The sequence below is a fragment of the Myodes glareolus genome, chromosome 19, assembly GCF_982192425.1.
Source record: "Myodes glareolus chromosome 19, mMyoGla1.1, whole genome shotgun sequence".
NCBI classification, from domain to species: Eukaryota; Metazoa; Chordata; class Mammalia; order Rodentia; family Cricetidae; genus Myodes; species Myodes glareolus.
In genome coordinates, this window is record NC_142044.1 from 62,424,088 (window position 1) to 62,450,328 (window position 26,241).

The 26,241-nt window shown below is 42.9% G+C and overlaps 1 non-coding gene and 1 pseudogene across 1 annotated transcript; one reads left to right on the forward strand and one right to left on the reverse strand.

The window, feature by feature from the left end:
- The first annotated feature begins 20,928 nt into the window (after positions 1-20,928).
- LOC125407509 (U6 spliceosomal RNA) lies at positions 20,929-21,032 on the forward strand. Its single transcript, XR_007234234.1, has one exon. It is a non-coding gene; the product is annotated as a U6 spliceosomal RNA (small nuclear RNA).
- Positions 21,033-25,749: 4,717 nt separating this feature from the next.
- On the reverse strand, positions 25,750-26,026 carry LOC148119020 (signal recognition particle RNA; annotated as a pseudogene).
- Between the last annotated feature and the right edge of the window lie 215 nt (positions 26,027-26,241).

The following is a 26,241-nucleotide window of genomic DNA, read 5'->3' on the forward strand; positions in this document are numbered from 1 at the left end:
CTTAATAACTGCTCTCAATTTGTTAAACAAAACATATTTTTCAGTACCTAAGTAAGCAACACATGCTGTTCACTGCTGCTAACATCTCTCAGCCACGTGCCTGTAACTATGACACCTACTGGCCGATAACGATTATTGCACCTACTCCAATTCATTATAATTGCCTTATAACAGGTAAGATCTGAAAAACTACAGAAATTACTGATAACATAACTATCCAGGAGTTCAAAAATTATTTTGCTTATACTATGGAAGGGAAGGTATTCTTCAAGGCTTATGTGATTTCCTTCTACATCCCTTTATTTGATTCTAGAAATTAGTTTTGTTTTCAATATTATATCACTAAAAAAATGGTCCAATAATAGGGTCAAGAATGAGGCACTTTTAGAAATAATACAGTCTTTACAGACTAATAATGGACTGCTATTTGAGAAGATCAATACTATGGAGAGGGATAGCATCAATTTGACAAAATTATCTGAAAGAATTTGTGCTGTTGAATTTAACAACTGAAATCTGTTGAAAAGTTATGATAGATTAATGGATAAGATATCTCTTCAGGAAGGTAATATGCACACAATCAAAATTATGTCCAAGGATGAGACGTTATCTTTATTGAACAAATTTCATATCTTGGAATCCTCAGTGAGGGCATTAGAGCAGAACACAGGACAGGAGATACAGACTTTACAAAAGGCAGTAGTGAAAAGATTTGAAAAGATTGAGGAATTTATTGAAATTGATGAGCAGAGACAGAAGATACAAGGACAGGATTTAGCCTCATCAGTACATGCCAGACCCTGGGATGATTTACTCAAGTTTTAACTGCTTATTCGGTAATTTCCTTGAAAAGACCATCTGGCACAAAGAACCCTAAGGTAGTCAAGGAATATGCATGGGAACCAACACATGTGAGCAATCTAAAAACAAAAAACAACAACAAACGAGCAATAGTTTCTTATGGGCTACATTCACCTTTTGTCAGGAAAATGGTGAAAATGTGGGCTTCAAGCACTAAGACTACCCCACATGATTGGCTTCAGTTAATCTCAGAATTCCTAAAAGATGGACCTCAGCTGCTTTGTAAATGTTATTGGAGAGAAGAGGCAAAAATTTTAGAGCAACAGGGGAAAGCAAAAGGATTTGACACTTCCCAAGATCAAATTCTTGGCAAAAGTCAAGATCCTCAGGAACAGGTTCGTTATGATGAATGTACCTTGTCCCTGTGTAGTACAGCACCTTTAAATGCATGGGACAGGATTCAGGGACTAGGAAAGAGGATTGAGTCATATATTAGGGTTAAACAGGGCCAGAGAGAAGCATTTGCTGACTTCTTACAAAGATTAACTAAGGCTGTACATGTAGGACTAACAGACTCTGAAACTAAACATATACTTATTGAATCTTTGACTTTTGAAAATGCCAACTTAGCATTTAAGAAGATCCTTAGGCCTTTAAAGGTTAGATCAGCATCCATAGATGAATGGATCTTGCATTCAAATGTTGAAACATTTGACTATAGTACTGAAGCTTGGGTAGGAGAAGTAATTTCCAATGCTAGGAAGAGACACCAAAATGTCAAATGTTTTAATTGTGGTAGAATAGGACATCTAAGAAGGGGCTGTAGACAACGAATTCCTAGGAATAAGGTCTCCTAGGTATGGCAAGAATCGGAAGACTCAGCCTTTTGATATATGTAGGAAGTGTGGCAAAGGTTGACATTGGGCCAATGAATGTAGGTCAACAAGAGACAGACAAGGCAACCAATACCACCAGGAAACTCCTTAGGGGGGCCTCTTGCAGGCCCCAATGTCAAACAAGGTCCAGTCATTCCCAGTCACTGTGGCAAATATGTCTCACCAGGAAAATTAAACAATTCAGTGCCTACTGTAAAAAAAATTGTTCTGAATGATAGAATAAACATGGAGGATGAATCAAAAACTCCAGTAGGAACTAGGAAACATATATTTTGTCAGACTTCTATAAATGATCAAAGACCAAAGCTAAGAGTACGTATAACCTAGCTAAGAGTGCATATACTTAACCTTCAAAGATCTATAGAACATGGTATTTAAATAACTTAAGGTTCTGTTGACATGAGACATGATTGATCCTGGCAGCACTGATCTTTCCCAAGAGAGTGATGAACACCAAAGACACTCCACTTGGAGTTTGTTTTCTTCTTGGCATAACTGGCCTGTGGGCAAGTAACTGCCCATGCCTTGACCACTGACAAAATGCACGATGTCCAGACTGTACAAGCAGGATACAAGAAAGAAAGCTGTCAAATCTTGCCAAGACAGGGTAAAATGGTTTTGAAACTTTTCCTGCCTCTGAAAATGGCCTGTCAGTTACTCTAGGCCTTAGCCAAAGTTGGTTGCTTCAATATTGCAAATGAGGCTTTGGGTGATTGCTCAGGCAACCAATTGTCTCTGTCATCTACTACATATTTTGGAAACTGCTTGATTGCACTTTTTGACTTCTCAAGTATTATTATCTCCCTTCTCAGACCTTTGATGGGGTTAAAGATTAGATAGTCATTGTAATGGTCTATCCTGTACCTTTAAGAGACAAGCCCTGCCCAGTCTCTCCCCTGTTTGCTGAGGCAAGCAGATCTTCCTTCTACTTGCAGCCTGAGTTTTTTTCCTTTCTGTCTCTCTCCTGAAGAGGCAGCTTCTGCCTCTCTCCCTTTTCCCTACTTCTCCCCCCACCCCTGGTCTGGTTCTCTCTCTCTCTCTCTCTCTCTCTCTCTCTCTCTCTCTCTCCTCTTCTCCCTTCTCCCCTCCCCTCCTTTCCCTTTCCCCTCCTTAACCCACTAAATAAATATCCACTTTCTCTGCATGGTGAGTCTCTGTCCCTTACCTGCTGAGTGGCTTTCAATCGCCACATGGCTCCCTGACTGGGACCAGCTGCCTTTGTGGCCCACTGTGGTCTCGTGCCCGCTGCAGCTACTTGGGGACCTGTGCCATTTTATTTTTACTATAACAGTCATAGATCCTCTTTTGATCTAGCCAAGCCATTTCCAATACAAGACTTAGACTCTTTAGTATAAAATGTTTATTAAAACATTAGGATATGTTCCTTGCTTAATATTGCTTATGCTGGTTGTAATTCTAACTTTATACTTGATATCTATTCCTAGTGTACATAATTTTATATTGAGTTTGGAACTCTCTTATTTAAACAAAAGGGGAGGTGCTGTGGGAGCTCCTTTGGCCAATAGCCTTTAAGATACCAGCCCACTTGGAAGTGGTCTCTCATACTATAAATGTAGCTGTAAAGCATGTGCTCACTCTCTTGTTTTCAGTTCTTACTTCCAGCTGTTAGATTCAGTTTCTGTTCCCCATTCATGCAGAGGACTGTGATCTAGGACAGTGATCTGTGAGTCTCCCCTCAATAAATAACCCTTTATTATACATAATTATGAACTAGTGTGGGATTACTTTGTAACTTCTACCATCAGTGATGGTGCATGTCTTTAATCTCAGCAGCCAGGAGGGAGAGCTAGGTGGATCTATGTGAATTTGACGCCAGCCTGGTCTACATAGTGAGTCGCAGGACAGTCAGAAGAATATGGTGAGACCCTGCCTTAAGAGGGGAGAAACACTCCCTCTTTTTGTGTTTTTCTTGGGTAAGTGTGGAAGAAAATGTGAACAGAGACATTTTAGTTTCTCTCTTGGCCAAATTTGGTGGCACATGCTCATAATCCCAACAGAAGTAAGAAGATTGCCACAGCTGGACAGTGGTGGTACCATTTTAATCCCAGCACTCAGGAGCAGAGGCAGGCAGATCTCTGTCACTAAAGCCACAGAGAAACCGTATCTAAAAAAAAGTAGAACAGGAAGAAGATTGCCACATATTTGAGGACAGCCAGATCTACATAATTGAACCAACAAGGGTTGGAAGAAAAAAAAACTTTTTGTTTTCAGTTTTTTTGGTTTTGTGTGTGTGTGTGTGTGTTTTGGATTTTTTATTTTTTTTGAGACAGGGTTTCTTTGTGTAGCTCTGGCTGTCCTGGAACTTACTCTGTAGACCAGGCTGGCCTCGAACTACGAGATTTACTACCCCTACCTACACATGCATAAAACCAAGTTTAAAGATCAGCTCTTTCATAAATTCTCTACCAAAAATGGTTAAGGACATCCTTGGGAGCACGTAGTATCCTAATATGCCTCTTTCATCATACCATGACATCATCAGGTTGTGTAAGCTCCTCAGAAGAGAAAAGTGTTTCTTTGTCTAGATGGAGTATCACTCACTGTCTGCTACATGCTCATCAACAAGTGAGTAACATGATGGGCAGCCTTTGTTCTTTGTCATTCTTCCCACATACAATGTGACTACCGGCTTGTATCATTCCAGGATCAGTGCAGAAAACAGAACCCTTGCAAGCGTTTTAAGGATGGGAACACACACACACATTGTAAGTACTTTTAAAATCCTTTAGAAAGTCAAGAGTAGCAGAACTCCTGGCAGTAGGTGGGCTGGCACTCCAGAAATGATTTCTAGACGATGATAGAAGTGCGTCTATCTAAACTAGGGCACTAGAGACATTTCTCGTTCTGCCCGTCTATCTATACTAGGGCACTAGAGACATTTCTCGTTCTGCCCGTCAGGAGTGCAAAGGTCCCTGGAGGCCTCCATCGATGGCTTGGCTTAAGAACATAGACTGCAGCTACATTCCAGGGATCCTGCAGCTATATCAGGATTCTGATGGAACCAGTTTGCACTGCTTGGGAAATAGTCAAATGATCAGGATGGTATCCTTTGTGCCACTTCTGAATCTGATCCAAGTACATGACATTGGTCGCAAGTCAGTCTGAGAAACCCTGCGGTGGAAGTACACCGGCTGTGGGAATGGATGGAAAATGTTCACCACCCATAGCTATGACACAGCTTGTCTGCAAGTCCAACCCTTGTTTTCTTATCTGCATCTGGGTTTTTCTTCTGCATCTACATCCCGTTCCCTGTGTTCACCCAATGCTGGCCTAAGGCCTGCCTTTCAGGGTACCACATATCCCTTTCTATTTCCTAGGTTTGGCAAACTATTTTAGCTTTGATTCTAAATGTGCAATCTATAAAAGAATAAATCAATATATTGGTATTCACCAGAATTAAAAACTAGCCAAGCACTTGGGTGGTGGTGGCATCCCCCTTTAGTCCCAGCACCCAGGAAGCAGACGTAAAATGAATTTCTGTGAGTCTGAGGCCAACATGATCTACAGAATGAGTTCTGGGACTGCTAGGGATACACAAAGAAACCCTGTCTCAACACACACACACAAAAACCAAAAACTAGCCTGTTGTGGAATATTTAACTATGTAAAGATGTGTTATATTTGTTTATACTGCAGAATATTACTTTAGCTGTGTAAAAGTGAGTTACTTTTGTTTCTGCTGTATTTAATGGTGTAAAGACATGTTGCATTTGTTTTACCTTGCCTGCCTAAGGCATCTGATTGGTCTAATAAAAAGTTGAATGTCCAATAGCTAGAGCAGGAGAATGATAGGTGGGGCTGGTAGGCAGAGAGAATAAATAGGAGAATCTAGGCTCAAGAGGAGAAGAGATAAGGAGGAGAGAACAAGGGAGAGAGAGAGACACCCAGGGGCAGCTATCCAGAATGCTCAGCCTCCAGAAAGAAGCGGGGTGGGAGGTGGGGGAGGTGAGGTAGGGGGGAAATAGGACATACAGGAAGAAAAGGTGAAAAGCCCCAAGGGAAAAGGTAGAGAAAGAGAAATAGATTAAGTTAAAAGTTTGCCTGAAATGAGCCTAAGATAAGCTAAGAGTTCATAACTAATATTAAGTCTCCATGTCATGATTTGGGAGCTAGTTGGTTGGTGGCCTAAAAAAAATTCTGGTACACTAGTTTGGTGGCTCCTGCCTATAATCCTAGAATTTAGCCATGACTACATAAAGCAATACTCTGCCTCTCAAAACAGCAACAAAAACCCAACAAAACAAAAAAGCTTTTCCTTTAGGAATCCAACACAAAGACCTCAAACATATTAAGTTATCATTTTTTTATGGGTTGGTGTAGGAGGATCTTCTGTCTATGTGTTACTTTCATTGATTAAATAAAGAAGCTGCCTTAGCATTTTGATAGGCCAGCCACTCCAAGTGGGTGGAGTAGACAGAAGGCTGGGAGAAAGAAAGCAGAGTCAGGCAGATGCCATGGCTCTCCTCTCCGAGATGGACACTGGTTAGACTCATCCTGGTAAGCCACAGTCAAGTTGTGATACAGATTACTAGATATGGGTTAAAGCAAGATGTGAGAGTTAGCCAAAAAGAGGTTAGAACTAATGGGCCAGGCAGTGTTTAAATGAATACAGTTTCCGTGTAATTATTTCGGGTAAAGCTAGCCGGGAGCCGGGCTGCGTCCCCCTGCTCCTTTTACAACAGTGGGTCATGGTTCTTTTTTTAAAATTATTTTATTATTGAGACAAGGTCTTACTCTATCCCTCAGGCTGGCCTTGAACCCTTGTCAGTCCTCCTGCCTCAGCCCTCCAAGCAGCATGAGTTACCACACCCAGCAAAACTAAAGATATTTGTTGTTTAAAGTTCTAGCCCAGGCTGGCCTGGACCTAACTCTCTAGCTGAAGCTGACCTTGAATTTACGTTATCTTCCAGCCTCAGCCTCGGGAAGATTACATTCATGAGCCACCAAGTGTGACTTACTAATGCTCCTTAAAAAACACTGCTGCAAAAACAAGTGACAGGTGACAAGGGTTGGGAATGTAGTTCAGTGATAGCACACCTCAGCCCTAGTTTATCTGAGTATGAAAAGAAAGGTGGGAGAGAAACAAATGAGTGAGATATCTAGCTTTACAAACTGAAGCAACAATGAAAGGCAAGGGCTGTAACTTGCCCCTTGCCTAAAACAAACACAAGATGCTGGGTTTGAATCCCAGAACCATAAAAATCAAAGACCTATTTAGTCAATTTACAATGAGCTAACACTACATATCCAAAGATTAAAAGTCTGTCGGCAATGGTGGCACACGCCTTTAATCCCAGCACTCGGGAGGCAGGGGCAGGCGGCAGACAGATCTCTGTGAGTTTGAGGACAGCTTGGTCTACAAAGTGAGTTCTAGGACAGTCGAGACTACTCAGAGAAACTCTGTCATGAAAGATGGATGGATGGATGGATGGATGGATGGATGGATGGATGGATGGATGAAAGTCTGACTATATTATTAGTGAGTATAGAGAAAGAAATTAAACTGGGACCTGCTTGTGTAAAGGCATAAAATGATGCAGCCACTCTGGGGAAAGTATTTGGCAATTATTTAGACACAAAACATATGGGCCTGGAGAAATGTCTCAGAGGTTAGGGCTGTCTGCCACTCTTGCAGAATACACAGCTTTTGTTTTCGGGACACAGTGGCTCACAACAGTCTGTAATTCCAGTTCCAGAGATTCTGTGCCCTCTTCTGGCTTCCAGAGGTACTACATGCACATATGTACAGTCAAGCAAAACACTCATATCCATATTTTTTTTAAATCTTAAAATAAAACAGGAGCTGAAAATATAACCCAACAGTTAAGAGCTTTTTCTGCTCTTGTAGAAGACACAGGTTGTTCCCAATACCCACATAGTGACTGTATTAGTTACTTTTCTATTATTGTGATAAAACACCATGACCAAAGGAACTTACAGAACAAGTTTATTTGGGATTAAGAGTTCATGATAGCATAGTGGAGGCGCGGTGGCTACAGATAGAAGGAAGCAAAAAACTTACATCTTAAACCACAGTATTATGCGGAGAGTGATGTTGTCTGGCACCTGGATTTAAAACCTCAAAGCCCACCTCCAGTGATATACTTCCTCCAGCAAAGCCACACCTCCTAAGCCTCCCCCAAAAGTACCCACACTGGAGACTAGGTATCCACAAATCTGAGCTTTTGGGAACATTCTCATTCAAACCACCACATTGGCTCAAAAAACAACTGTAACTCCAGTTCCAAAGGACCTCTGGAAGAGCCATCTCCAGCCAAGCTCTGTTTCTCTTTTAGACAGAATCAATCTCACATAGCCCAGGGTGGCCTTGAGTTAACAGAGATCCCTCTGCCTCTGTCTCCCAAATCTGGGATTAAAGATGTGTGCCACCACTGCCTGGATTCTAGTGGTTTAGTTCTGCACTCTGATCTTCCGGCAGCTTTATTTATTAAAGCACAAACAAAATCTTACTACATCAGAGTAATTACAAAGAGGTTTGAGGAAATGGGGTTATGATCATGATTTCCTGCCAAAACTCACAAAATTGAAGTTTACGTATATTTTTACCATTTGCTATATATCCATTATGCCTAGATAAAACTATTTTTGAAAGGAAGACAGGCAGAAGCCAGGCAGTGGTGACATACACCTTATTAAAGTGTCCTGACATACCCAGGACTCAAAAGGCAGACAGAAGCCAGCCTGATCTACAAAGCACGCTCCAAAACAGCAAGGGCTGTTACACAGAGAAACCCTGTCTCTAAAAACAAAAACAAAAAGGAAGACATAGACTTTGACTTCTTATTTATGTGATTGTTTGTTATACATTTGTTTTCCACACTAAAGTGAAAACTTCGTAAGGTTTGGGACCATGCTTATTTGCACAAGGCCATATCTAACATTTAATATGGCATCTGGTGCACAAGAGAGAGGTGCAAATATTTGTTGAAGAGAAGAGAGCTGGGAACAACTCCAGTTTGACCATGGAGGGAAGGGAGAGTGTGTTGCTGTTAACTGAAAGAGACTCAATGTGAGGAGCCAGAGTAACAAGTAGTTGCATGGTAGAGAAAGCTTAGAAATGGTGTTGTTTTGGTATTCAGCAGTTAGAAGCACTGGTGACTGAAAGCAATAAACATAAAATTCCAACAGAAACCAGCTTGTTTATTCCCCCACATATAGCATCCATTTTCTTGACTCCCTTTGCCTTTTGCCAGTCTCACCCAAGCTCTTTCTCGTTCCCATGGCTGAGGTCCTATCTCTGGTGCCACTCTTGTCATTTGCCACAGATTAACTTGAATGGCTGTTTCAAAGCCTTTCCCGGTCACAGGCCTAGTGTTCAAGTTAGAGTCTGGAATGTTCTTCACTGGCTCATGTTTCACTGCTTTTGAAAGTGTGGAGCGCTTAGTAGGTGGAGCCTGGCTGGCAGAAGCAGGCCAGTAGGAGTGGGTTTTTTGAAAGTTATGCCTGCTTTTGCTTCCAGCCTGTGTTCTCTGCTTCCTGGGGGACATGATGGAGGAGGCTCTACCACGCCCATGTAGCTTCTGCTGCCATGAACTTGTGCATTCCCTGCCAGTACAGACTGAAATCTTTCTGTAAACATGAACCTAAATAAGCAAACACCCCTGCCCCACGCGTTCTGTAGTTGTTCCTGTTCTATATTTTGTCACAGTGATATGTAAAGTAAACAGTTCACTTCTTCTATGCTAGCCCCTGCCGTTTAGTTCTCTTTACTTGAAGGGGTGGCACCTGTAATGTATTCAAGTTTTGTTACATTAATAAGTTTAGTTACATTACAAAGGAAGTTGAGTAATAATATGAATTCTTTGTTTCTCAGAGGCTTGAAACAAACAAACACAAACAAAACCTTTCTGTTGCAGTTTCTGAGTCAAGAATCTGCAAAAAGGTTTGGCTACCAGCTTCTGGTTGAGGATTTCCTGTAAGGTAGCAACAAAGGCATTGGCTGATGCAAGCTGAAGTCTTTTAAAAGGATTATTGTTCATGTGTATGCATGTGTGCATGTATGTGCACTTGAGGGCAGATGTCTGTGAAGGTCATAATAGAACAGCAGATCCTCTGAAGCTGTGGTAACAGCCTATCTTAAGATGCCTGTCATGGTACTAGAAACCAAGCTCAGGTCCTCTGTAAAAACAGGAAGTGTCCTTAACTTCCAAGCCATCTCTTCAGCTCTTTCTTGACCACCCACAGATGTCTCACTTGGGCTGACAATATAGACCAGTAGTAGAATCAATCCCCACCCCACCCCTGCCCCAAACACACACACACACACACACACACACACACACACACACACACACACACAGACAGAGAGAGAGAGAGAGAGAGAGAGAGAGAGAGAGAGAGAGGGCTGTCAATAGGATGTTCCAGTTCCTTGCAAGGTTTTGATCAACATGTTGCTTACCACCCTGGCCTTTCCACGAGGCTGCTGGAAAGTCTCCCTGACACAGCAGATGTCCAGGAATGACCCAAGGGAAAGGGGAGGAGAGAGAACACTGCAGGCCTTTCATAGTCCAGTCTCAGAACTTCCACTGTTCATCAAAAACAAGTCTTTAGCTGGGCATGGCAAAGCACACATTTAATCCTAGCACTCGGGAGGCAGAGGCAATTGGATCTCTGTGAGTCTGAGGCCATTCTGGTCTACACAATGAATACAAGACAGTCAGGGCTATGTAGAGAGAACCTGCTCCCCCACCCCCACACCCCCCAAAAAAAGGAAGGAAGAAAGAAAAGAGACAGAAAGGAAGAAAATCAAAGAAAGAAACAAGTCATTAAATCTAGTCAATAGTTAATGATGAGAGTTAGTGTTCCCTCTCAGAGGACGAGTTTCAACTTTGAAACTGTTGAAAAACTAGTACATGGAGACAAGGAGTAAACAGTATATTGAAACCTTAACCTTAAGAATACAGCAAAGATTTAGAAGCTAGATTATGACTAATGCTAGGGTTAATGCAGGGAGCAGTGGTTACACATGCACTATCTGGTGTACCTGCCAAACATGCTGGAGTCAGACCAGAGAAAGTAGAGGAGGTTGGTGGTTTGTTTGGAATGTGAAAATGGTGACAAAACCAGAGAGATGGCTTAGAGATTAAGAGCCCAGGCTGCTCCTCCAGGGGACCCAGGTTTGATTCCCAGCTCCCACATGGCAGCTCGCAAACATCCAGTTCCAGGGGATCCAGCACCCTCTTCTGGCCTCTGAGGACTTGATGCACATGGTGCATAGAACTTCCATATATTAAAAAAAAATGGTGTTAGAAGTGTTGGGGAATATTCTTTTAAGGTGAGTGACTTTTGTTTATGCTGTGCAACATTTGTTTAATGATGTAAAGATGGGTTGCTTTTTTTTATGCTGCATTTGTTTAACTCTGTGAAGCTGTGTTACTTTGCCTGTCTAAAACACCTGATGGTCTAATAAAGAGCTGAATGGCAATAGCAAGGCAGGAGCAAGGATAGGTGGGCCTGTCAGGTAGTGAGAATAAATAGGAGAACCAAGGAAGAGGAGGAGCAATGAAGGAACAAGGAGAAGAAGATACTAGGGGTCAGCCACCCTACCCAGTCAGCCATGAAGTAAGAGTGAAAGTAAGATATACAGAAGGAAAGGAAAAAGCCCAGAGGCGAAAGATAGTCGGGGATAATTTAAGATAAGGAAAGCTGGCAAGAAACAAGCCAAGCTAAGGCCAGGCATTCATAACTAAGAATAAGTCTCCATGTGTGATTTACTTGGGAACTGGGTGGTGGGCCTCCCAAAAGCCCAAAGAGTAAAGCAGACAACAGCATGGAAGAGTACAAGTGCCAGAGATCTTGGAAACGCTGAAGGAGCTGATCTGAAGTTCCACCAAGATGAAGGAAGAGCTCGTTACACAAGAGAACAAAACATCTAAGACAGCTGTTTTAGGGAAACTCCTGAACCCCTGCCTTTACCTCTCAAGTACCAGGATTGCAGGCATACACCACTGTACCAAGTCTACACACTGCTTGGTGTAGTGTTCTTTACACATGCTGGACAAACGTTTCACCAAGGGTGATAGCCTTTCCCTGGGCATTTCTCCTATAGAATCACAGTTCCCTTGAACCATTTCCTAAGCATGTTTTTATGGTTTCTGAGGCAATGGAATGGAAAAACAAAGAAGAAAGACTTAGGAATACTGTGAGGTATTTATTTTTATGATATGTATTTATTTTGTGTGTGCATGTGTGTGTACATGTCCTTATATTCCTTGGCTGAGAACAGAGGTCAGAGAACAGCCTGCAGGAGCCAGTTCTCTCCTTCCACCATTTGGGTTCCAAGGACTAAACCAGATTATGTTGCTTGGTGGCTGAGCTATCTGGCTGATCAGACAAAATTATGGAAAGATCTAGAAGAGAGTGCCTATGTTAGCGGTAGCTGAATACTCTAAATGGCATTTTATACTTGCCTTAGGCTGAAAGATGGCTCATCAGTTAAGAGCACTGCTACTCTTCCAAAGAACACTTGGGTTTCATTCTTAGCACCCCCACGGTGGCTCACGACTGTCCCTAACTCCAGGTCCAAGAGATCTGAGACCCTTTTCTGGACTCTACAGGCACAAAACATACATCTAACACAGAGATATACATGCAAGCAAAACACTCAAACACATAAAGTAACAAAATAGAAAATTGAAAAGAGGGTGTTTGCCCTTGTCTGTCTCTTCCCTTTTCCCTATCAAACAGTTGCCTCCCTACTTAGTGCCTCAGTGTTATTTTTTTTTAAGATATAAGGGGTGGGGGGGAAGGCCAGTCCTATGAGGGGCAGCAGTCCCACAAGGAGTAACAGCTGGTGACCTGAGGCCTCAGCAAATCCCCTGAGGCCTTGCCGGATCACCGTGGTGGGTGGAAGACTGCAGAGGGTGAGAGATTGCCAGATATATCATGCAGAGAGAGAGTTTGGGTATAGAGTTTATTTAGTGGGTTATGGAGGGAAAAGGGGGAAGAAGAGGGAAAGGCACAGAGAGAGAGGGAGAGAAAGGGGAAGAGAGAGAAAGAGAGAGAGAGGGAGGGAGCAGAAGTTACCTCTTTGGGAGAGAGATGGAAAGAGAGAGAGCTCAGAATGGAGAAAGTGGGATATCCATTTCCCTTAGCGGAAGGGAAGGGGTTGGGAGAGGGTGGGGCTTGTCTCTTAAAGGGACAGTGCAAGTCAGTAGTGGGTCATAACATTCCTATCTCTTTCTTATAATAAAAAGGCAGGAAGTTAGGCACAATAGGTTAATGGAATTGAGACAGCAGATTATCAAGACTGCTTCATGCTTATTTGTGGGCATCGTCTTAGGGGGGAGCCTGAGAAAGCTGGGTGCTGGTCACATCCTGGGGTAGCTGGTCTCTTTATTCCTGTCCAGGGTTTGTGGTATGGAAATGTCTGGTGTCTCTTAGACCTGTTTAAGGTATCGGCAGAATAGAGGACAAAGTTAAGTTTAGGAAAAAAAAATTGTTTTAGGACCAGGGAATTGAGAGGGATGTACCTGACCTGTTTAAGGTGGATCCTTTAATTCGGCTCCCTGGAACTCACAAGAATGTTTTGGGTTTGTGAAAACATAAGTTTTAAACAGCAGCATATTTTTGCCAGAATGCCTGACAGATATTTTGAATAATGAAAAATATCTTTAAGACCATGAAAGGCAGCAAGAGAGAGAATTTTGTTAACTTGTATCTTATAGAAATTTGTTTGTAGAGGCTGTCCTTTTAAATGACAAAACCTCTCAGCTGTCAAACTGCACCAGAGATCTTTGAGAAGGATAAAATTTTACTTGAGTTATTGATTTAAAATGACAGAGAAATTACTTGGTTGGCACCTGGAATTACTCCTCAGGGTCCTCCATGGTTGCTGAGGGTCATATTTTCCTTTTGCTGTTTAGCACAGGGCCTGCCAGGCTCCAGAAGATCCTGTGGGCTAAGAAATCTGTAGGAAGACAGGCCTACCTTGATCTGAGCAGCGAGGCTGTCGATTCCGGTGATTCTGTCCACTGTCTGGAGATCTTCAGTTTATATGAAAGGCAGTTTTGCCAAGTGGTCAGTGCTTGGCAGTTGAAGCAAACTATAGATGGATGTTGTTGTGTGCCCATTTGTCTTCTGTCTCCTTGGGAGGAAGTAGAGTGCTGCTGCTAGGAGTCAACCTGTCTCTTTTGTTATAAAAAGTTTTTAATAATTAAGCATTTAAATGTTATACTTCCAGATCTCTGAGCAGTTGAGGGCTGTTTAGCAGGTATAGATGAGTTATAACTATAGCATAAAATCTTCCTGGAGAGCTCGGTCCAAGCTTGACTGTACTGGCTCTCAACTTAACAGGTAAAATTTATACTTGTAAAGGACAGAAAAAAGAAAAAACTGTTTGTAATAGAAGCTAATGGCAGAACTGACAATAGTAGAGAACAGCTTAATATATATAAAGCACAGTTGGATGAAATATACTGTATTTTTTATAAGAAACTTAAAAGTACATACCAATTTAAAACATGAGACATTGTTTTTGTAGTCTGGAATGAGATACAATGAACAGACAATTATAACATTTAACAGTAAATATACATGCATTTACACTCAGTTGAATTTAAGTTTTATACACATAGAGTTAAATGAAAAGTGAGCAAAAGGAAGCTGGCTAGGGAAAGGGCCTCATATGGAGAGCCGACTGCCTGTGCTCTTTGGTTAGGGATGGAACCTCTGGCTCCTCCCTTTGTTAAGCTCAAAGAAAATGGCAGCAGCCATGGTTGTCCACATGGTGTGACTAACTTAAATTTAGCCGTCTGCTGGTAGAAGTTAGAAATGTGGTTGGTTTGCCATAGCTGAAAACATGAGAATGGTGAAAATGGCACAAACCCCAGGGCAACTAGTCGGACTTCTCCTGGCCAGCATGGAGGTTGATGATAAAGCCAAGCTGGTTCCTGGCCTGTTGACTCAGGGACCAGGGGCTAGGACTGCTCCAAGCAGCCCTTACAGCAGTGAGGATCACTTATGAGAGGTCTGAAAAGAAAAAACAAAACACACACACACACAATTCCGAACAGTACGAGGATCACTACACACACACACACACACACACACACACACACACAATTCCGAACAGCACGAGGATCACTACACACACACACACACACACACACACACACACAATTCCGAACAGTACGAGGATCACTACACACACACACACACACACACACACAATTCCGAACAGCACGAGGATCACTACACACACACACACACACACACACAATTCCGAACAGTACGAGGATCACTACACACACACACACACACACACACACACACACACAATTCCGAACAGTACGAGGATCACTACACACACACACACACACACACACACAATTCCGAACAGTACGAGGATCACTACACACACACACACACACACACACAATTCCGAACATCACGAGGACCACTCCAAGCGGTCTGCTCACATTTTTAGCTATGGGAAGCAACGAGACAGAAAAATATCCGAGGGGCCTTGGGCCCCAAAATTGAATGCACTGTTCAGTGAGTGCTTTGGGACCCAGGGTCCCTTGGATTTTTTTTTTTTTTGACTGCTCATAAGTGGTGCCCACTGTGAGAGACTGCCCAGGGCAGCCTCTAGCCTCTGGTTTCCGAGTTGCCCAGACCAGAGCCAGGCCAGGCTACATTATCATCATGAAGACATTCCTCTACAGGCCTTGAGGTGTTCTCTGTTTTCATGGGTTTTCATGTTTTTAGCTATGGAAAATAAACCCTCAAACTATCAGCCTGTGAACGCTCTGCTGGTGTCCCACTTCTCCTTTCACTGGGCAGCCCCTCCGCACTGTCTAAAAATGCTCCTTTCCTCTCGCTCCCATTCCTTCTATTCTATCCCTGTCACTGCTATCACTGGTCCCACAGAAACCTTCAAGATTAGTTGGATCCGTAAGGCAGTTGTTTTCTTTTCTTTTTTTTTTCTTTTATTTTTTGAGACAGGGTTTCTCTGTAGCTTTGGAGCCTGTCCTGGAACTAGCTCTTATAGACCAGGTTGACCTTGAACTCACAGAGATCCGCCTGCCTCTGCCTCCTGAGTGCTGGGATTAAAGGTGTGTGCCATCACCTGACATCTCTGCTATTTTTTTAAGCATTAACTCAGACAATCCTTTTCAAGATCAATAATGCAGTTTGATGACTGGTAGCTTTGTCAACTGCCTTCTCGATTCTCTGTGTAAAATTCAGGTCACAGACCTCACCTCTTAGAGCAGAGCCAATACTAAGTCCAGACACATTTTACCTTGTTACAGGTTTGGATAAGAAATAAACTCACTGGTATTGGCATAAAGAACAGACAGGAGGACCAATGGAACCAAATAGAAGACCCGAATATCAATCCACATATCTTCAAATACCTGATCTTTGATAAAGAAGAAAAATATATTAAATGGAAAAAAGAAAGCATATTTAACAAGTGGTGCTGGCATAACTGGATATCAACATGTAGAAGAATGAATATAGACCCATATCTATCACCATGCACAAAACTCAAGTCCAAATGGATCAAAGACCTCAACATAAAGCCAGCCACACTGAACCTTATAGAAGAGAAAGTGGGAAGTACACTTGAACGCATTGGCACAGGAAACCACTTCCTAAATATAACCCCAGCAGCACAGACACTGAGAGAAACAATTAATAAATGGGACCTCCTGAAACTGAAAAGCTTCTATAAAGCAAAGGACACGGTCAACAAGACAAAACGACAGCCTACAGATTGGGGAAAGATCTTCACTAACCCCACATCAGACAGAGGTTTGATCTCCAAAATATACAAAGAACTCAAGAAACTGGACACCAAAAGATCACCTAATCCCATAAAAAAAAAAATGTAGTACAAACCTAAACAGAGAACTCTCAACAGAGTAATCTAAAATGGCTGAAAGACACTTAAGGAAATGTTCAACATCCTTAGTCATCAGAGAAATGCAAATCAAAACAACTCTGAGATTCCATCTTACACCTGGAAGAATGGCCAAGATCAAAAACACTGATGACAATTTATGCTGGAGAGGTTGTGGGGAAAAGGGAACACTCCTGCATTGCTGGTGGGAATGCAAGCTGGTACAGCCCCTTTGGTTGTCAGTATGGTGATTTCTCAGAAAATTAGGAAACAGCCTTCCTCAAGACCCAGTAATACCACTTTTGGGTATAGATCCAAAGGATGCTCAATCGTGCCACAAGGACATGTGCTCAACTATGTTCATAGCAGCTTTGTTTGTCATAGCCGTAACCTGGAAACAACCTAAATGCCCCTCGACTGAAGAATGGATAAGGAAAATGTGGTACATTTACAAAATGGAGTACTACATAGCAGAAAAAAAATAATGACAACTTGAATTTTGCAGGAAAATGGATGGAGCTAGAAAACATTATTTTGAGTGAGGTAACCTGTAGGGCCCTGTCTTCCCTGTTCCTTGAGGTCTAAACACAGGATGCAAGAACTGTTTATGCTAACCAGCTTAGCTTCCCCTGCTCATTTTGCCAGCCGGAGGGAATTAGTTCAAAGCCTTGTTTCTGTCATTGCTATGATAATTTCACCTGCTAAGAAGGTCCTCACAGGCGCCCTAAATCTCCTCCCATCTGTCTGTCAATGTTCCCAGCATGGAGGCTCAGGCCACTGGCCCCAAGTGGTCAACACTATGATCTCACTCCCAGGTGGGAGGGGGGCTCTCGTCCTCTTGCCTCCAAGTATATAAGCCTACGTGTGCTGAATAAAAATTGACATTTACCCTTTGGGCAAATGATCCAATCTCTCTCTGTGTGTGTGTCTGTTCAACTCCTAGGATATTGTTCCAGATTTGTGGCCTGGTACAGGAGGCACGCCCTGTGCCAAGAGAGTGAGGTTTCACAGAAAAGCGCGGGACAGTAACCCAGACCCAGAAAGACAGTTATCACATGCACTCATTCATAGGTGGTTTTTAAACATAAAGCAAAGAAAGCCAGCCTACAAACCACAATCCCAGAGAACTTAGACAACAATGTGGACACTAAGAAAAACTTACATAGATCTAATCTACATGGGAAGTAGAAAGTAGAAAAAGACAAGATCTCCTGAGTAAATTGGGAGCATGGGGACCTTGGGGGAGGATTGAAGGAGAGAGGGAAGAGGCAGGGAGTGGAGCAGAGAAAAATGTAGAGCTCAATCAATAGCAATAAAAAATGTATATAAAAAAAAGAAACAAGCTCCACCCACTCCTTTTCTCTTCTCTGCTCTTCTTCTGAAGAGGCAAGCAGGTCTTTGTGGTTTTCTTTCCCTCTCTTCCTCTCTGAGTCTCTCTCTCCTCCCTCCCTTTACTCTTCAGACGATGACATTTGCTTATGTTGTGTTGGTTCTGTTCTTACTGATTTAGAGAATGTGTCGCATGCCATCACCTATAATCACCCCAAATTTGGTCACATGAAACAACCACCATTCCACTTGGCCTATACATTCTGTGTGATAGAAACTTGGTCCAGGCACAGAAACTCTGGGGCCTCCTTTACCAAACTGGGCTCTCCTGGGACTGTTGACCAAAGGCACCATGTGTCCTCTCAAAGACTCTCAAGTTCACAAGCCAGAAGCATACACTGAAAGCTGAGGGATCTAGGAAGAGAATGTGCAACTTTTTGTGAGCCTTAGGAGCCATGCGGTGGCTATAACCTGGGAGTGGAATCCATGACAAAGTTGCCAAGATTCAGGGAGTGAGGTCATAGACTCAGTCTATGAGCTTATTTTTGTTACTGTAATGAAGTAGCTAAAATTGAGTACTTTCTAAGAAAAGGGGTCTAGTGGCAGGAGATAACCCAGTCGATAAAGTGCTTGCCTCACAAAGACTTGACTTTGATTCCCATTGCCCATGTGACAGTGGGGAGCACAGTGGCCTGTACTTGTAATCACAGGGTCAGGAGGTGGAGACATGACCATCCAGGAGGCTGGCTGGCCACGCTGTCCAGTCTAATGTGAGACCCCGGCTTAATGCAGATAGGCAACCTTTGTGAAGAGGATATCAGAGGATTTCCTCAGGCCTCCAGTCACGTGTACCATTCCCCTCCCCCATCCTAGAAAGAAGCTAGGCCTGCAAAGAATGACTGACCAGAATTTCAATGGTATGAGGAGCATGGAATGTTTCAGGCCCTAATTACAATTTATCTTTGACTATGTTTCTCCTTCTAAATGGACATTTTTTGCCCCCACCTTCCTATGACTAACAGATAAAGCTTGACCTAACAGATAAAAAACCAAATTACAGGGGCTGGAGAGATGGCTCAGTGGTTAAGAGCATTGCCTGCTCTTCCAAAGGTCCTGAGTTCAAATCCTAGCAACCACATGGTGGCTCACAACCATCTGTAATGAGGTCTGGTGCTCTCTTCTGGCCTGCAGACGTACACACAGACAGAATATTGTATACATAATAAATAAATAAATATTTAAAAAAAAACCAAATTACAACACCCCCCTCCAAACACACACAATTTGGAATGTATTAACAAAACCCTCGTTTTCTGCTGGTCTCTCTGTCTTTCTGGAGCCCTGCTGTAAACTTCCATTACCTTCTCACTCTGTTGTGTGTCTTTTCCTGGGGAAACAGGAATAAATGAATGTCTACATACTGACAGGACATGGGGGCAAGACCAAAGAAATTACTCTGTCCAAGTCCAACTTGGCAAACCAGTGAGTTTATTGGGGATACATACAGAAATACGGGTGAGGGGTTACTTATAGGAGCATGGATGACACCAGACAGCTACGACACCAAGAGCCCACCCAGCATGCGTGAAACTCAGGAAAACTCCATCATCCCCAGAGCTCCCCGCACAACTTGCAACCACTGATAGTTGTGAGATTCTCCCACAAGCAGCTCATCCTGGAGGAAGTCTCTGTTGCCCAGTGTTTACTGTTTGTACGACCTTGAGGAGGACCTTGTAAATCTTGTTTCTGCTTTCCCAGACTTGAGGTCATTTACTTCCCGTGTTTCCTGAGCCCCTTCCTCCCTGGCCAGACGACTGTTTGAAGGAACACAACACTCTTCCATCTTGCAGGCCTGCAGAACGAACCCCATAGCGGATGCCAAGTTCTGCTGCTCCCCCTGAGATAGAGCCTGGTCCCCTTTGCCCACCGCTGCAGCACCTTGGGAGTACTTGGCTGTCTGAACCTAGGAAAATATTTATGAAAAAACATTTATGATACTGCCCCTGTGAGCCAAGGGGAAGAAATTAGAAAAGGACTGTGTTTGTTTGAATGAAAATAGCGCCCATAGACTCAGAGGAAGTGGCACTGTTGGGAGGTGTGGCGTTGCTGGCAGAAGTGTGTCACTGGCGGTGGGCTTTGAGGTTTCAGAAGCCCAAGCCAGACTGAATGGTTCTCTCTTCCTGCTGCCTGCCTATACAAATTTAATACTCCCAGCTACCTCTCCAGCACCATGTCTGCCTACATGTTGTCATGTTTCCCACCATGGTAATAATAAACTAAACCTCTGAACTGTAAGCCAGCCCCAGTTAAATGTTTCCCTTTATAAGAGTTGCTGTGGTCATGGTGTCTCAAGAGAAATAACACCCTAAGGAGACAGGACCACACAGGAAAGAGTTACACTGTCCTCGAGTATACCTGCAACTTGACCACTTATTCCCTGCAAACCCCCTTCTCCTCTCCCATTACGGTCTTTATCCTCACTGCCCAGTAGTTTACAGCATCAATTCAGAATGTAAATCACCCTAAATAGGAGACAAAGGAACCAAAAACCCAGAAAAAAATTGTTCTGGAAAATTTGTCTCTGCCTTTGATAAAAATTTCTGGGCTCGCTTCGACAGTGAAAGATTCTGGCAGCGCAACCCTTGCAGATCCCCTGGTGGGTGGGAGACAGAGATACTCCATGCGGAGAGCGCATGGGTATAGAGTTTATTTAGTGGGTATTGGAAAGGGAATAAAGGTAAGGGTATTGTGGAGGGAAGAGATGAGAGAAAGAGAGAGAGAGAGAGAGAGAGAGAGAGAAGGGGGGCAAGGGGAAGGGAGAGGAAAGGGGGGAAGGGAGAGGCAATGGTTGCCTCTTCAGAAGAAGGACGGACAGAGAGAGAGAGAGAGAGAGCTGAGATGGAGGGAAGGCACAAAATCAGCTTGCCTCAGTGGTGGGAACAGGGAGTAATTGGGGGTGGGTGGAGCTCGTCTCTTAAAGGGATGGGTACCCAGGTGACAGGGAAGGCCAGAAGAATGGTGACAGACACCACATATACTAAAATCAGAACAATACAGAGTAGATTAGCATGGCCCCTGCACAGGATGACACGCAAACTCATGAAGCGTTGTATAAAAAAAAGTAGAAAATTCCCACAGAGCAATGGTCCTCAACCTTCCTAATGCTGTGACCTCTAATACAGTTTCATGCTGTGAGGACCACCAACCATAAAATTATTTTGCTGCTATCGCATAACTGTAATTTTGCTACTGCTGTGAATTGTAATGTAAATATCTGATATGCAGGATATCTGCTATGTAACCCCCGTGAAAAGATCCTTCTACCCCAAGGGGTTACGACCTACAGATTGAGAACCACTGCCATAAAAAGATGGTGCTGGGTCACAATAAACTGCTTCCTGCAACAAAGTTCCCATTTCTCTAATAAGAAGGCCACAATGCTGGCTGGGCGGTGGTAGTATACACCTTTAGTGCCAACACTGGGGAGGCAGAGGCAGGTGGATCTCTCTGAGTCTGAGGCCAGCTTGTCTACAGAGAGAATTCCAGGACAGTCAGAGCTACATAGAGAAACCCTGCCTCAAAAAACAAAACAACAAAACAAAAAGACAAGGGCCTACAACAAGCTGAGTTTTTGAGAGCACCTGGACCTTTCTTGGTCCAGTTATTTTTAAGCCAAGGACCTAGGGTGGCCAATACACACAGCAGCCAAATTATCTATCTGGGACAGTGGCTTCAGGTTCATTGTTCATTGATGCAGACTCTTTGGGAAGCAATGTGGAATGCAAGCTTCATTAAGAGCTATTAAGGAGGGGCTCGAGAGATGACTCAGTGGTTAAGATCACTGGCTGTTCTTCCAGAGGACCCAGGTTCAATTTCCAGCACCCACATGGCACCTCACTACCATCTGTAACTCTAGTTCCAGGGGATCTGAAACTTTCTGGCCTCTAGTGGCACTGCATGCAAGTGGTTCATGGACATACATGCAGGCAAAACACCTATACACACAAAAAAATAGTAGTAGTAATAATAACAAATATAAGAGGTATTTAAGAAAAGTGAGATGTTAAAGTGAGAGGCACTCCTGGAAGAGGTTGCCAAGGGAGGAAAAAGCTGTTGAGCACCCGTCTAGGGGTTTTACAGAGCTGTAGAAGAAACTGGACAAATTGGCTCATTCTCTAGGTTCACCGCTGGCTGATCCCTTGGTGGATTGGTGTATTCGTGGTGTGTTCTCCTGTTGTCCACTCAGTTAGGGATGGATGAAGCAGGTCAGACATTTAGAGACTTCCCCAGAACTATGGACTTGATGGATTGGGTCTTTGTTTTCATTTTGGCAGGTTTCCCTGCTGATTGTGGCCTGAATGGTGCTTTCATCGTGGAGTCAGCTGTGCTAAGGTCTGGGTCCCTGTGGCATGGTGGCTCCCCAGGGGCAGGAGAATGTGGCTAAGACTTCTTACTTCCTCACAGCGTAGGAGAATAAGGACTGGCGAGCGAGGAGAGAGGGAGAGAGGGCTAGGAGTAGGGTCTAGTTAGAGTACCTAAGACAACCCACTTCCTGTATCTAGGCCTCACCTCTTAAAAAGTTCTCTAGCTTCCCCAAACAGCATCACCAGCTTGGAACCAAGTGTTCAAACAGATGAACCTTTGAGGAACATTTTTCAGTAAAACCATAACACTAGCCTGTAAGATATAATGTAATTCCCCACTCCTCAGTTGTGGAAACAAGATTACGTTTTGTTTTGAAAAGGTTTATTTATTTTTACTTATGGGCACATGTGTAGGTGTTTTGCCTACACGTATGTGTGTGTATTTTATGAGAGGGCCGGGAGCCACACAAGGGCCATGACAGGCCCTGCTAGAAGCCCTCCCAGAGACCAGTTTCAGTTTACTGGAACCGACTGGAGGTGAGCAAGCAGTTCTTGGGAAAGCTGCAACCCAGGAGCAACCAATCAGAGGGTGCCCTAGAGCCTTGTGCAAGCTTAAGATAACTAAAGATCGCTTCTCCCACCCTGCAGCTGAAAAGCCTCTAACCATTAAATCACCAACCAATCCTATAGCAACCCAGTAAACTTTTTATATAAACCTACCAATCAGCCCCAAGACTAACCTCTCCTCCCTGGAATTCCCCTAATCTTGCTTGAAAGGAGCATGTGGGCTTCTCCCATCATTGCCATGTTGGAATTTTAATAAAACGCTCCTGCTGATTGCATATGTGAATGGCGGTCTTCTACAGGACTTCTTGCAAACCCTAACATTACACTTACCCACTACCTACCAGGACTAGAAGAGGGCATTGAGTGCTTTGGAACTGGAGTTATAGCCCATTGTAGCAACCAAGTGGGTGTTGGGAATAAAGTGGGTGGATTAGCAGAGAGCTTTTAACCAGAGCCATCTCTCCAGCCTCCCAAACAGGGTTGTGTTTAATGTTATGTTTAAGGCTTCAGGAAAATGATTTGTGGATCCAATCTATATAAATATTTTTAATTTGGCATAAGAACAGACAGGAGGACCAATGGAACCGAATAGAAGACCCAGATGTCAATCCACACATCTTCGAACACCTGATCTTTAATAAAGAAGCAAAAAATATCAAATGGAAAAAAGAAAGCATATTTAACAAGTGGTGCTGGCATAACTAGATATCAACATGTAGAAGAATGAATATAGACCCATATCTATCACCATGCACAAAACTCAAGTCCAAATGGATCAAAGACCTCAACATAAAGCCAGCCACACTGAACCTATAGAAGAGTAAGTGGAAAGTACACTTGAACGCATTGGTACAGGGAACCACTTCCTAAATATAACCCCAGCAGCACAGACACTGAGAGAAACAATTAATAAATGGGACCTCCTGAAACTGAAAAGCTTCTGTAAAGCAAAGGACACGGTCAACAAGACAAAACGACAGCCTACAGATTGGGAAAAGATCTTCACTAACCCCACATCAGACAGAGGTCTGATCTCCGAAATATACAAAGGACTCAAGAAACTGGACACCAAAAGATCACATAATCCAATGAAAAAAAAAATGGAGTACAGACCTAAACAGAGAACTCTCAACAGAGGAATCTAAAATGGCTGAAAGACACTTAAGGAAATGTTCAACATCCTTAGTCATCAGAGAAATGCAAATCAAAACAACTCTGAGATTCCATCTTACACCTGGAAGAATGGCCAAGATCAAAAACACTGATGACAATTTATGCTGGAGAGGTTGTGGGGAAAAGGGAACACTCCTGCATTGCTGGTGGGAATGCAAGCTGGTACAGCCCCTTTGGTTGTCAGTGTGGTGATTTCTCAGAAAATTAGGAAACAGCCTTCCTCAAGACCCAGTAATACCACTTTTGGGTATATATCCAAAGGATGCTCAATCATGCCACAAGGACATGTGTTCAACCATGCTCATAGCAGCTTTGTTTGTCATAGCCAGAACCTGGAAACAACCTAAATGCCCCTCGATTGAAGAATGGATAAGAAAGATGTGGTACATTTACACAATGGAGTACTATACAGCAGAAAAAAATAACAACAGCTTGAATTTTGCAAGAAAATGGATGGAGCTAGAAAACATTTGAGTGAGGTAACCCAGACCCAGAAAGACAATTATCACATTTACTCACTCATAGGTGGTTTTTAAACATAAAGCAAGGAAAGCCAGCCTACAAACCACAATCCCAGAGAACTTAGACAACAATGCAGACACTAAGAGAGACTTACATAGATCTAATCTACATGGGAAGTAGAAAGTAGAAAAAGACAAAATCTCCTGAGTAAATTGGGAGCATGGGGACCTTGGGGGAGGATTGAAGGAGAGAGGGGAGAAGCAGCAAGGAAAGCAGAGAAAAATATAGAGCTCAATAAATATCAATAAAAAAATTTAAAAAAAATAAAAATTTTAATTAAAATGTATTTCATTCTTATACATGTCATATAAAGCTATCAAAGAAAAAATAGATTATATCAAAATTAACCTTTTTGCATTGATGAACCATCAGCAAGAAAAAAACCATAATTGGAGATAATACTTGCAAACCATATATCTGACAAGTACCCGGATTATATAAAGAACATTTGCATGACTAGGGATGTGGGTCAGTGGGAAGAGTGCTTGCCTAGCATGTTTGAGGCCCTGGGTGTGATCTCCAGCTCAGCAAAATTCTAGTACTTAGGAGGCAAAAGTTCCAGTTTATCTTCGAACATAGTAATTTCAAAGCCAGCCTGGAATACATTAAATCCTTTTTCCCACAAAGAAAGACCATTTTCAACTCAATCTTAGAAAGGGTAAATGATCTACTATTAAAATGAGAAAAGGATTTGAATAGGCACGTATCCCAATAAAATATTCAATGAGCAGTAAGAATATAAAAAGATATTCAACATAATTAGTCATTAGCAAAATAAGACATAGTAAGATATCATTCACAAGTCAGGTGGTGGTGGCACACACCTTTAAACCCATCAGTTGGGACTGGAGAGATGGCTCAGTGGTTAAGAGCATTGCCTACTCTTTCAAAGGTACTGAGTTCAATTCCCAGCAACCACATGGTGGCTCACAGCCATCTGTAATGAGGTCTGGTGCCCTCTTCTGGCCTGCAGACATACACACAGACAGAGTATTGTATACATAATAAATAAATAAATATTTAAAAAAAAATAAACCCATCAGTTGGGAGGGAGAGGTAGGCAGACCTCTGAGTCCTGTCTTGAAAAACCAAAATAAAATACCAGTTCATATCATGTCTTAAGGTTTCTATTACTGTAAAGAGACACCATGACCATGGCAACTCTTTTTATTGTTATTTTTATTTTTATTTTTTTTATTTTTTATTTTTTTAGAGACGGGGTCTCGCTATGTTGCCCAGGCTGGAGTGCAGTGGCTATTCACAGGCGCGATCCCACTACTGATCAGCATGGGAGTTTTGACCTGCTCCATTTCCGACCTGGGCTAGTTCACCCCTCCTTAGGCAACCTGGTGGTCCCCCGCTCCCGGGAGGTCACCATATTGATGCCGAACTTAGTGCGTAGCGCACTATAGCCCAGAACTCCTGGACTCAAGTGATCCTCCTGTCTCAGCCTCCCGAGTAGCTGGGACTACAGGCGTGCGCCCGGCTGACCATGGCAACTCTTATAAAGAAAACATTTAATTGGGACTGGTTTACAGTTTCAGAAGTTCAAGCAATTATTATCATAGCAGGGAGCACGGTGTCATGCAGGCAGATGGGGTGCTGGAGCTGAGAATCCTACATCTTGCAGGCAACAGGAAGTCAACTGAGACTCTGGGCAATATCCTGAGCATAGGAAACCTCAAAACCTGCCCCCACAATG